Genomic DNA, 13,588 nt, shown 5'->3' with positions numbered 1-13,588 from the left:
CGGGTTCGGTGCGGCAACGTGGTCAAGAGCGAGTAGACATCACGGCTGACCGCTTTTTCGAATCACTGAATGCGCTCTGCCGAAATGGACTGTGGACATCTCCTTTGGATGAACGCATCGAGAATAGCTACTCGAACCACTACTCCACTACTCGAACCACTACTCGGACTACTCGGACTACTACTCGACTCGGAATAGCTACTCGGACCACTACTCGAACTTGATTGATAGGTATGGCCTCTTACGTGGGAATGCGCAGATAAATATTTGTGTCTACCTTCGGTTCCGCCGCTGTGTGATTTTTCAGTTGTTAGCGGCGTTTCTGGTGTCTTGACTACTCTCCTGTGTCCGTGTTTGCATGCCCTGTTTTTATAAAGGGCCCCTAACAACCTCCGAAAATACAACAAAAAACAAAAACAACGAGCGCGTTATTCTCTCTTGGCGTGTCTTGTCTTTCGGTGCACTTCGTGATGCCAGAACAGTGATTCACGTGACATCATCAGGGTACATACTCTCCACTGGTCCGTATACGAGAAATAACAGTTTTGAATTGTCTCCCATACTGATTTGCTATGCAGCCACCCACCCGCTCTTGCTTCTCTCGCACGACTATCGTACGCGAATAACTGATGTCGCTCCATTTTTTGCGTTTGCGACCGCGCATGCAGAGATAACAGACTGTAGCCTACAAGCACGAAATCATTATAGGTTCAAGGCGTAGTGCTGACATTATACGCGTGCTTTATGAAGAAATAAGTGGCGAGGAGATGTCCCCTGTAAGAAGGGTATTGAAGGCGCGAACGAAACCAATAGAAAAGGCGCCTGATATATGATTCTTCCAACGGACACACTCTTTACAGCGGAGACGATGAAGCTCTTCAGGAAAACCATCTCCCGCTAAAGGGGACCATGAGGCGATGCGAAGCCGGAGCACTTGCACGATGGCGTTCCGTTGGCGTTCGTTGGGCATGCTACCGACCTCGCGTCGTGGAACGCGAAGAGGGATGCTACGCGCGTCGTATCTTCCATCTAGCCTGGCCGTTAATTCTCACAGGGCGAGCGGGGAACGCGGTCGACAGGCGGGCGAGAGGGGGGCAGCGTAGGAGAGGAGAGAGAAGGGGAGGGGACGCGCATGCGCTCGAGCTCATCGCGGCGTTGCGCAGGAGAGAATTTCGGCATGTCTAGCCCGCGTTTCAGAGGAAGAGTGGAAAGGGGGAGAGAAGAGGGGGGAGAGGGAAAGTGGAGAGGGGAGGGAAAGTGGAGAGGGGAAGGGGAGAGGGTGAGTGGAGAGGAGGTGTGTGGAGAGGGTATGCGCATGCGCAGTAAGGGTGGTCACGCCGCACACCACCACCATCACCACCACCGGATTGAGCTCCGTCTTAAAGGGGCCCTGCAACACTTTTCGAGCATGCTCAAAAAGCGCTGCCGATCGGTAGTCGAGGCTCCCAAGAACACGCGAGCGAAATATTATAGCGATGCGCACGGCCTGGAATTTACAATAAATTCTCAAAGTCAGCTGAAAATCGCTCCCTCTTCTCTCGACAAATGATGTATTAGTCCGCAAAATATGACGCGATTGTCGGCAGTTCCACCATTGGCTGATGTTATAATCACGATAACACCCTCATTATTACTTTCGTTGTTAATTTTGAGTTCAATAAGTAGATAATATGTATGTTTATATTATGTTATCGCGTTAAAAACACCGAACAAACATTAATGTTAGCACTTCCGGTCACATCGACAGCTCGTCTGCTCGTAGTTGCGTTGTTTCCGTTTTCTTCGCCATGCGCAGTGCCGAAAACGTGAATATTTCTGTGCTTTTGACCATCGCCGGTTGCCGTTGAGAGTGGCAGCCGTTCGAGTGTTGCCTCGTCAGCTGAGAACTGCATCGTCGGCACGTTCTCACGACCGACCGAGGCACGGGCGCAGCGTGTCTCCGATAACAATGCTGGCGTCCGGTAATGGCGGCGCTTCGGGGTCGTCTGCCAGTGCCGTCTTACGAGGCGGTGTATCGGAGTATGGGCCGAAACCGACCTCAGCTGTCATTCGTTCCAAACGAGCGCGCACGTTTGCTTCCATGGTTGGCAGAGCGATGAAAACACTACGGCGTTCGAGGTGCACACCCAACATTACCAAACCGACGCGCAGTTTTCAAGCACGCGCGATACACAGCGCGATCGACTCCGCTCGACGAGAACGACGCAAGCCGACCGGAAGTGGCGGCACAGACCACGTGGTTGCGCCGAGACGCCAGAGAGAAAAAAATGAAAAAAAATGCCGCCGGCGCTGACGTCGCCTCCTCGCACCTCCGCCCTCCCTCCCTCCCTTCACGCCGCGCGCAGCTTTCCGCGCGCTCGCTGCGTTCAGTTGAGAGAGAAAGCTGCGGAACGTGATCTCTATAATTTGGTAACACCACTTAGACTTGACGGATTCGAAAAATTTTTGCGGCATATGGCTCGTGAAGAGTCATACGTCAATAATGGGACTATTCCAATATAACAAAGAAAGGTGTTGCAGGTCTCCTTTAAGATACTTCGCATCTAAAAGGCGAGCCCGCTTCGACTGTTTTTAAAGACGATAGTCTTTCTTGGGATACCTAAACGCAGAAATTTTGGTCTGTCTGTCTTTCTGTTTGTCGGCACGTCACTCGATTCAGCCACACGGCCAAAGTTGAACCACTTGCCCAAGGGCCAGCCATCTTGAACAGCTGACTAGGTTGATACTTGTGTACATTGTCGATCAAAAAGCAAACATTACGCATATCTGAGGCGCAACATCACTAGGTAAGTATTAGGTGGTGTGTTCCTTTAATAGAAAATGCATACATACGTAATTCTAAAGACCCTACTTTCTTAAGCTGCGCTGAAAATGCGACTGCGCTGAAACTTGCCTTCCTCCGTGCCCTCTGCACGAGCTCATTGTTGTGTTTCGGTTACGGTTCTGTATTGCACTGTACGAATGCCATGGGGCGCCGCTCTGGCATTCCTATTTTACCCAGGCGACGTGTAAATAAAAAAGTGGGTGGAGAGTACTCGTTTAGTGCGGTCGTTTCTTCTGCTTCAGCGCTTCGCGTCAAACCGCGTGTTCGGGCTGGTTGGCGTCCCCGCCGGTCGCGTTGGTCACCGTCGCTCTTGGCCTGCTGCTGCGCCGGGACTACCAGCCCGCAACACAGCACTCATGTTTCCCGACGTATTGCCAGATTGCGTCCATATCTCACGCAGCCCCTCTTCTATCGTCTTTAGACGACATTTGCAGCGAAGCACGCAGATACGCGGCCAATTTTTTGTATATTTTTTATTGCGTTAGCAATTGTATGGACACTCAGGACAGATTTTCACCGTCGCCGTCACGTTCCGTATAAACTCTAAATCGATAACATCGCTCCGCGCATTGTATGTTCTACCCGCGAGTAAAAGCTCGCGAGCGTTGGCAAGGAACATGGCTAAAGCAGAGGGGAAACAAGCTGGCCATCTCCGTCACACGGAATATCATCAACCGGCGTGCGAAGCCTGCCGTCGATTGCTCTTCAAGCAGAAGGAAACGCCCCGCCCTTCATTTGCTGTGCGAAGGAGCAGGAATTGGTTTGGATTGGAACAAACTTTATTTGTGCCTGCAGTTGGGCGCTCGCGCGCCCCGACGAGGGCCTACGTCGTCTTCGGGGTTGCCGTTACTCGGCGCGGGTCTCCGCTCGCCGTTGCCGGCTCGCTGGGTCCCTGCCTTTCGAGCGCCTCGAGGACCTGCTGGACGGCCCAGAGCTGTTGATCCTGGTCGTAGCTCTTCGCGGCTTCCTCGAGCCGCGACGGGATCGTTCTTGATCTCGCTTCCTCTGGGTGTTTGATGCAGTCCCACAAGATGTGCGTGTGATCCGCCGTCTCCCTCCGGTAGACCTTGCACTTGTCGGTCGGGTATGTCTCGGGGTACATGAGATGCATCAGTCCCGGACTCGGTAGCAATCCGGTCTGGAGCTGTCTCAATAGTACCGCCTCCGCTCGACTCAACCGCGGGTGCGGGAGTGGGAAAGTCCTGCGAGCCATGCGGTAGGCTTTTGTGATGTCGTTATAGTCCGTCATGCGGTCCTTGGCTCCGAACCACGTCGGACGGTCTGTCGCCGGGGCGCGGTTAGTTAGCGCTCGCGCCGCTGCGTGTGCCGTCTCGTTCTGGTTGGCATTGCTAGTAAAACGCGCATCAAGGCACCCTAGGCACTGCGTTCCGACGCGTCACCCGCGTGCGCCGGGAATCACTTAATTCTCACTTTTCTGTCTTGCAGTTTGGCCGCACGCATTACTCGTTCGGCCTCTCTACATACTTGGCCTTTGGCGAAGTTTCGCACCGCCTGTCTCGAGTCACTTAGCACAGTGTGGCAGTCTGGGTCGATGATGGCCAGGGCGATGGCCACCTCCTCCGCTTGTTCCGCTCCAATGCTTTTCACGCTCGCTGCCGTCCTTGTTGCGCCGGTCGACGCCTCGATGACGACCGCTGCGACAGCGTTCTGTTGGTATTCGGCCGCGTCCACATATCGCGCGTGCTCGTCGTTGGCGTGGAGGTCGATGAGAGCCTTGGCCCTCGCCGCTCTTCTTCCCTTGTTGTAGTCGCGATTCATGTTCTTGGGTATGGGGTCGGTTCTGGTCCGGCGTCGGACCTCTTTGGGGACGGGGAGCTTCGTCTCCGCTTCGCTCGAGTGTCCTATTCCCAGGTCATCCAGTATTTTCCTCCCGGCGTTGGTCGTGGACAGCCGCTCCAGTTGAGCGCTCCGTTGTGCTACGGCTATTTCTTCGAGCGTGTTGTGTATCCCGAGTTGTAAGAGGCGGGTCGTGCTCGTGGACTCAAACAGGCCCAACGCCGTTTTGTACGCTCTTCAGATGATGGCATTGATTTTGTTGCGTTCGTGTTGCAGCCATCTGTGGTAGGCTGCGACGTAAGTGACGTGGCTGATGATAAAGGATTGTACGAGCCTGATAGGCTCTCCTCTCTCATGCCTGCTTTCCGGGACGTGACTCGTTTGAGGAGTCGCGTCGCGTTGGCCGCCTTCGCCGTAAGACGGGCGACGATGTCGCTGTTTCTTCCGTGCTTCTCGATGACCATGCCTAGGATCCTGATTTTACCGACCTCTGGGATAACGTTGCCGGATTTGGTTATGATTCGGATCTTTTCCCCGTATTCGCGTTTTTTGGTCTTGCCTCTGACGTTGTTGGTAGGTGGGAGTATTAGGAGCTCCGATTTGCTCGGCGAACATATCAGTCCGGTGCCCTCCAACCGGTCTTCTATCGCGTGGATGGCGGTTTGCAGCGCGCACTCAATGTGGGCGTCGCTGCCACCGGTCATCCACAGCGTCATGTCGTCCGCGTAGACGGTGTGCCTGACGTGTTCGACATCCGCGAGCTTCTCTGCCACTCCGATCATTACCAGGTTGAACAGCATCGGCGAGATGACCGACCCCTGCGGTGTGCCAGTGCTCCCGAGCTTCTTCTCTTGCGTCTGTAGGTCGCCTGCTCGCAGCTCGGCGGTCCTGTCCGTGAGGAAGTCCTTAATGTAGTTGTAGGATCTTTCACACATGTTGAGATTTGAGATTTGGGACAGGATCGCCGCGTGTTTCACCTTGTCGAAGGCGCTCTGCAGGTCGAGCCCCAGCATTGCCTTGTTGTCGCGGGCGCTGCCATCGCCGTCGATGATTTGGTATTTGAGCTGCAGCATCGCGTCCTGCGTGCTCAGGTGCTGTCTGAAGCCGATTACCGTGGCCGGGTACAGCCCTTCTCGTTCCAGGTAATCTTGCCACCTGTTGAGCAGGACGTGCTCCAGCACCTTGCCCACGCAGGACGTGAGCGAGATGGGCCGGAGGTTGTCCGTGTCCGGTGGCTTCGCCGGCTTGGGAATCAGAATGGTCTTGGCTGTCTTCCACTGCTTCGGCAGCTCGCCCGCTTTCCAGCACTTGTTGAAGTACTTTGCTAGGTTCTCAATGGAGCCGTCGTCGAGGTTCTTCAGCGCCTTGTTCGTGACGAGGTCCGGGCCGGCCGCCGACTGGCTGTTGAGGCCGTGCGGGGCCGCGCGGACTTCCTCGACGTCAGTATCGCGATCGAGGTTCGCGTTGGGTTGGCCGCCGTACGGCGCGTGTTGTTCGGTGGTTGTAGTTGGCAGGTATTTGTCGTTGATACGCCTGGTGACTTCATCGGCGCCGTGTACCGAGACCGCCCTATGTATGAGCTTTTCGAGTCTGTCCCTTTGGTGTGACTTGTTCTTGGTTTCGTCGAGGAGATGACGCAGCAGTTTCCACGTCTTCCCGCTGTGCATCTGCCCGTCTGCTGCGTTGCAGATCTCGTTCCACTGTTGCGCGCATAGCACGCGGCAGTGATCTTCGATCGCTCGGTTGAGCTCCGCCACCTGCTTTCTGAGTCTGCGGTTGAGCCGTTGTTTCTTCCATCGATTGAGTATCGATTGTTTGGCCTCGATGAGATGCGCTAGCCAGCTGTCTACTTTGTCTATCTCCGCGTCCGTTTTAATTTCTTTCATCGCGTCGCGTACGTTCTTCGTGATTTCGGCCGTCCACGAGTTGATGTCTTCGATCTCGTCGTCACCGTCTTCCCTCTGGTTTCTGGTGTGTCGGAAGGCATCCCAGTCTATCCATCTGTGTGTTCTGTTGCTGGTGTCGTTGTGTTCCGGTACGCTGATTTCCACGATAGTGTGGTCACTGCCAAGGTCGGCCCCCGTGTTTCTCCAGGTGATCGCGCCCCCCCCCCGGACGTCGTTCTTGACGAACGTGAGGTCCGGAGTGGTGTCGCGGGACACGGAGTTACCGATTCTCGTCGGATGCGTCGGGTCCGTGATGAGGGTGAACTCGAGTTCCGTGGCGTCTTGGTACAGGTCGCGGCCCTTTGCTGTGTGCTTGTTGTAGCCTCAGGCTGGGTTCATCGCGTTGAAGTCACCGCACGCGATCAGCGTGTTGCGGCCCGCCGCGGTGCTGGCTCTGTGCAGTAGTGTCTTGAATCTCTCTTTTCGATGGGTTGCTGTAGACGTTGAGCAGAAATATGCTTCCTTTTCTCTTCTGGCCCGGGATGATTTCGGTGAGTGTGTGCTCGATCTTGATAGTGTTGTGGAGCTCGTGTTCGACGAACGTGAGTCCCTTCCTGACCAGGGTGCACAGGCCTCTGCCGTCGGGTGGGCCCTTGTGCACTCTGTAGCCGGGGAGTGACGGTGCGTCAGTGAGTGTCTCTTGTAGTAGTATCACGTCCGGCTTGCGCGCGGCGCGTGCAATGTGCTGCTGGGTGACTGCCTTCTTCCTTCCGAAGCCGCGACAGTTCCACTGCCACACTGTTACGCCTGTTGCTGCTGCTGCGTTGGCGGCCATAATTGCGTTGGCGCGTATGCGGTTCCTTGGTTGGGTGGATGTAGCGCGAAGATGGGCGCAAACGTCGGGTGGCTCACGATCGGCTGTAGGGTCCTTTCGATGTAGGCGAATCTGTTTATGTTCTGGGCTTGGTAGTTATCCACTGTTTGTTTCATTGCTGTCACTGCTGCGATGTTTGCCGTGAGTAGCTCTACGAGTTTGGTGAATCTCGCTTCGAATTTGGCTTCGAGGTTGTCGTTGCGGTCGTTTTCTTTTTGCTTGCGTGGGGCCTCGATGGCTCGCTTCTTCTGTGCCGGTTCCTCTACGGCTGCCTCCTAGTTCTTCGTGCTTGTTTCCTCTGTCTCTCTTGAGCTTGGCGTGGGTCTCTGTGGAGACTCGTTGTTGCATAGCAGCAGCTTATGGATCTCAGCAATCTCTCTTGAGAGGTTGTTAATGGTTGTTCGCAGCGCCGCGTTTTCTTGCCTTAAGGTCTCGTTGGCTTCTCGCACCTTGTTCATATCGTCTTTCTTCGTGGCTTCCGTGATTTTCTGCGCGCTCCTTGTATTGTTCCCTTTCGCTGCGTCGACCCAGCCTACTCGCTCATGTGATGGTGACCTTTTCTTGCTGCTGTCTCTGGATTTTGGCGCGCGATTCTTCGATGGAGTCCTTGACTTTTGCACAGCTGACGGCTTGTTGAGTGGCGGGAAATCGCTTTCCCGCAGCAGCTGGAGTTTGGCCTGTCGCCGTACCCACTGTCGCTTGCGCACAACGTAAGGCATCTTGTATTTTGCCTTGCACGTTCGGTCTCCGGTCGAGTGTTCGCCCCCGCACAGCTTACATTTTGGGGTACAGCTATGGTCTTCCTTGGGGTTCGCGAGCCCGCAGGCCAGGCACGTCTTGGTTGTGGGTGTCGGGCACACGTCCTTACGGTGTCCCACTCGGCCGCACTGGTGGCAAACGTCGATCTGTTTCCTGTAGAGGTGGCAAGGTATCAGGGTGACTCCGTATCGGACGAAGTTCGGTACCTTGGGTCCCTGGAACACCACGAACGCGGAGGTCGTGCTGCCGATCCTCTTTGCGCCCACTGCTAGTGGGTTCCTTTCGTTGACAACATTTCTATCGAGCTCTTCGGCGTTTGCGTCGGTGGGGATGCCTTTGATGACGCCTTTTACGGTGTCGTGAGGTGCCGTGCGATATGCGCTGACTTCGTAGAGTTTGCCTTGGATAGAGATTTCCTGGATTGTAGCGTACCTTGCGCGCTGTTTTCGTTCGGTGTACTGACGACCATAATATTCTGTTGCGTGTTGGGGCAGATGGTGTCCGCAGCGCTTTCCTCGCTCGTGATCTTGGCCGCGGCGAGTATGGCCGTGGCGACGGCGGTGGTGCCGGTCTTGACGATGTCCAGTCCCCCTCTGGGTCTGACGACTATCTTGCTCTCTTCCAGCGGCATGGCTGGCATGCGTGCGGCCTTGATGACCGAGGCTCTCACGTTTTTGTTGAATTTCGATTTCGGTCTTGCTTGACTCCCGCCGCATCCGTCGGGCATGCCACTGGCGGGGGCCCGCCGGCGCAGCCTCGACATACGCTCCCCCGCAAGCGTCCATCCCCATCCGGTCTCGTTGTGGTACTCCTCTGGTGTTATTTCTTCTCCTTGAACTTGAACGCACATTTCGTTGTCTACGATCACTGTTGTCCGAGCGGACGCCTCCATCTCAGAGCTGACGAGCGGCCGCCACCGAGCAGTGCGGCAGACGGCGACCGGCGCGACGGTGCCAGGCCTAGCGCCCGCGGAGCACGCCTAGGCCTAGCAGTCCTTCGCACGGCGGCGGTGGAAGAAGTCCCGAAATTTGACAAAAAAAGCGTACCTCAGGGGTCAGCTGGTATCAGTCGATGCCTCTCGTCATCACGAACACATTGGTGGAGGAAAAAATTTTGGTTCGAGGTAATTGGCACTGCGTAATTGGTCAGCAACGGCGGAGCCGATGCAAACACGTCTGCTCGCCTCGGCGATCGCAGCGCCCTCCAAGGAGCAGGAAGGGATGTCTGGGGAGAGGGACGGCGTAACTCGAGCAGCAACTGTGAACTTTTGGCTTAGAAGCAAGCATTCTTTTCTACAAAGATAGCTTGATGTATTTTGTCAGCGTTTACGCTTAAAGAAAGTGTGACGTCATATGGGGCTGAATTAGCAGATAAATGTAAGCTTTTTTTTGTTCTGGAAATCTAAGACGATACACAGCATTTGCTATGTGAAACAACGTACAGGGTTGGTCAAAAGTATCCAGGCCGCTATCAAAATGAAACTCTATGGCAGTGCGGGCTGGGAAGCCTCAACCATTCCTGTACATACGCAGTTTACGGATCACAGTATTGTGGGACTGTAGCTTTTCTCAGCACTGAGACCAGCGGTGTTGCTGCAGTTTTCAGCAAATTTTTAAATTATATAGGGTGATTTTTAAAGTGACCTATTTAGTTCGGCTGTAGTTTTGTTACAAATTATCCGATTTTATTGCGAGTAGTAGCAAAACATTAAGGATGCGTGGAAATTTAATGCCTCGTACCGTTTTCATATGTGCAGCGCAGAGAAAGAAAAATAAACAAGAACTATCGAAAACCGCATAATTTCCACAAGTTCGGGGCCTCCGAGGTCACGAGATCTATCGTGCTCAGAGTTCTTGTGCAATTTTCTTGAGGGTCGTGTCTATCGCGATAAGCTACGGATACTGGAGGAATTAAAGGTCACCATTCCTAGGCAAATTGCAAAACGTAAGTGTCGACACGTTGCGTAGGGCTTTCGCCAAATGGAGCTGCGAGTTTGGTGATCCCTACGCCAGGAGGGTGGTCAATTTTGCTGTAGAGTAAGGAATTATAAAAATTTGTAACCTCTATAGCCTTTACAAACCTTTACTAGTCACGCTTGGTAAACTGCATGGTACTGCGTTTTTCACAACATTTTATAGGCCCAACCGTTCCTTTTTGTATAGCATTTCGCTGGTTTCGTTATTTCTTATTTATTCTTCATTTTTCGGCCTTGCACATCAAGAAACGGAATTGCCCATTAAATTTTCATCCTTCCTGATCGTTTTGCCAGAAACCGTATTAAATGGGATACTTTGTAACAAAACTGCAGTCCAATGAAATATGTCAATTCTAGAAGAAACACCCTTTATATTCAGTAAAAGCTCAGCAACGCCTACGTTCCTTCTCGTCGTCTCCGTTTGTCCTCGCTACGTCCGTTCAGCTGCTATAGTGGACATTAAGTGGCTGGTCACGGTTAGGCTGGTTAGACATAACTCCGAATGCAAACGTATAGGTGAGGAAAGCTACACTTCAATATCGTACATAACATTTATATTCCTAGAATGTTTGGATCAGGGCATAAAGTCCGCATCATTTGATAACCGCAATTACGCAACATGCCGTCAACGATGTAGCACAGCAAAGTAACTGCGTTGATCTCCGCAGTGAACTCTCCGCAGTGGCTACATAGAGGTTTCTATATCGAGTGTTGCTAGATATTTTTATCAGGAACTGTATTGTCACGTGGTTTTGACGCAAAGAAGGTAGCACTCAGACTGTTAAAGATGAAACTATTCATTGGGCGAACTAGTGCCCAGAAAATCAAGTAACCCTCACTATATAAGCGAATAAGAATCGCAAGGAACTGACTGCGTCGAACGCACTCGTCAGCCTTAGGTGATCTGATAGTCTGCGTGACGCGTCGCCTTCCATGTGCGCATGAACGAAAATTTTAGCGTTATCACTAAGGCTCGCGTTATCTGAACTCGACCACTCGTATCGTGCGTGCAGTCTTATTGGAATCGTGGAAAACAATCGAGAAGTTTCCAAAAAATTGCGGCGCCCAGCGATGGCAACATTTTTTTTATGGCTGAAACACGATCATGTCAAAATAAAGAAGTATGTGCGCGCGGCAATCTTGTACTTCCTCGCAGCCACCGGAGCGTGTGCTCCTCTGGGCCTCGGCTGAGTCCTAATAATGATTTCACAGCCAAAATGTGGCCGTGCGTACAGACCAATAATAGTATAGTATGTTGGAAGAGAAGATGCCACTAAAGGTTTTATGTAGAAAGCAGGCTTCGAAAATAGCGTTTCTCGCTCACGAAATCTGAAAAAGCAAGTGCTGGAAACTGCGATGTGTCATCGGCACTGTAGATGCAGCGTATAAGGGATGCCCACGTCTTTTACAGCGAAAGCTGTTGTGAGATCATTTCACCGGCCGTTTTTGGCGCCGTAGTTGTCCGCCGCCGCCGCCGCCGGTGTTCGTAACCACTATCGCTCGAAATAAGAAAAAAAAACGAAATAAAAAAATTCCAGGATGGAACGAGGTTCGAACTTGGGCCCTCTGATTGGGAGCCCAGTATTCAACGTCTGAGCAATGCCAGTGCTTGAAACTGCTTTGCAGAAAGGCGCTATACAGGCTTCATGTCGGGAAAGAACCACATTAACATATGCAGCATAGCGTGGTAGAAGAGTAAAATAAGCAGCAAGCGTCGCACAACGCGAATTCTTTAACCAGGAGTCACACAATGCGAATGGCGCAATGAGTAGGTTGTTGAATGCTCCAACCCATTACAAAGGGCTCAGCGATAATTCTTCATCGTCATCAGGCACAGCGTCAACGAAGTGCACATTATACCTTACATGCGTTTAGTAGGTACCACGGCTCTCTGTAGAATGACGAAAAATGGCGTAGCGCCTGCTTCCCTACTTCTCAAAAATTACAATGATTTATAGCGTACTGGGTTTCTCGCAAGTGCACTTGTATTGTTTTCCCAGGATGCCCATAAGCGCATGATCCATTTCCTCGGGGACTCAGTAAAGTTCTTCTCCCCCCCCCCCCCCTCTCTCCCACGTCAACGTACGTTATACAGCATGGCGGGAGAGGGAAATAGCGACCAGGCGTCACCCAATGCAAATTGCATAACTGGTGGGCCATTTAAAGCTTCCAACCCATTAAAAAGGGCTGAGCTATAATTCTTCATCGTCATCAGTCGTCGCGTCAACAAAGTGCACATAATGCCTTACACACGTGTAGCTGGTGCCTCCCTTCTCCGCAGAATGACGAATAATGGCTTAGTAGGTGCTTCCCAACTTCACAAAAATTGTGATTTATGGCGTAGTGGGTACCTTGGTAGTGTACTTGTGTTAGTAGCCCTAAGAGAGCGTACAACGGGCTCTAGAAACGCTGCTCTTCCAGCTTTCGCTGTGACTATGCTGCGGCTTCAGCGCAGGCCTGGCGTTTTAAAGAGGACCGTCTTTATTGGGGAACTTAAACGCAGAAATTTTGGTCTGTCTTTCTGTTTGTCGGCACGTCACCCGATTCAGCCACCGGGCCAAAGTTGAACCAGTTGCTTACCGCCCACCCATCTTGAACTGGTACGGTTGTTCATACTTGTGAACGTTATCGATCAAAAAGTAAACATTACGCATATCTGAGGCGCAACATCATTAGGTAAGTATTAGGTGGTGTGTTCCTTTAATAGAAAATACATAGATACGCAATTTTAAAGACCCTAGTTTCTTAAGCTGCGCTGAAAATGCGACTGCTCTGAAACTTGTCTTCGTCCGTGCCCTCTGCACAAGCTCATGTTGTGTTTCGGTTTCGGTTCAATTCCATTGTACGAATGACAGGGGGCGCCGCTCTGGCATTCCTGTTTTACCCTGGCGACGTGTAAATAAGAGAGTTTGTGGAGAGTACTCGTTGAGTGCGGACGTTTCTTCTCCTTCGGAGCATCGCGCCAAACAGTGTTCGGGCTGGCCGGCGTCCCCACCGGTCGCGTTGGTCACCGCCGGTCTTCGCCTGCCGCTGCGCCGGGACTACCAGCCCGCAACACAGCACTCATGTTTCCCGACGTATTGCCAGATGGCGTCCATATCTCACGCAGCGCCTCTTTGCAGCGAAGCACGCAGATACACGGCCAATTTTTTTTAAATGCGAAGCATTTCTTAGCGAACTTCTGCGAGTTTGAGCGTATCTATCTATCTATCTATCTATCTATCTATCTATCTATCTATCTATCTATCTATCTATCTATCTATCTATCTATCTATCTATCTATCTATCTATCTATCTATCTATCTATCTATCTATCTATCTATCTATCTATCTATCTATCTAGCCGCCTACGACTTTGTGCTCTCCTGGCCGTTTCGTTAATCGGATGTATACCAAAATTGGTATGGAATAACATGACCGTATTACGAACATAAATACCTGGTCATGCCTGGACTTCCACGCCCACGGCGGTG

The 13,588-nt window shown here is 52.3% G+C and overlaps 2 pseudogenes; both read right to left on the bottom strand.

The window, feature by feature from the left end:
• Nucleotides 1-3,585: 3,585 nt before the first annotated feature.
• On the bottom strand, nt 3,586-7,342 carry LOC119402903 (uncharacterized; annotated as a pseudogene).
• Nucleotides 7,343-7,656: 314 nt separating this feature from the next.
• On the bottom strand, nt 7,657-8,999 carry LOC119403387 (uncharacterized; annotated as a pseudogene).
• Between the last annotated feature and the right edge of the window lie 4,589 nt (nt 9,000-13,588).

Source organism: Rhipicephalus sanguineus, chromosome 8 (genome assembly GCF_013339695.2).
Source record: "Rhipicephalus sanguineus isolate Rsan-2018 chromosome 8, BIME_Rsan_1.4, whole genome shotgun sequence".
Classification (NCBI taxonomy): domain Eukaryota; kingdom Metazoa; phylum Arthropoda; class Arachnida; order Ixodida; family Ixodidae; genus Rhipicephalus; species Rhipicephalus sanguineus.
This window is presented reverse-complemented; position numbering and strand designations above follow the sequence as displayed.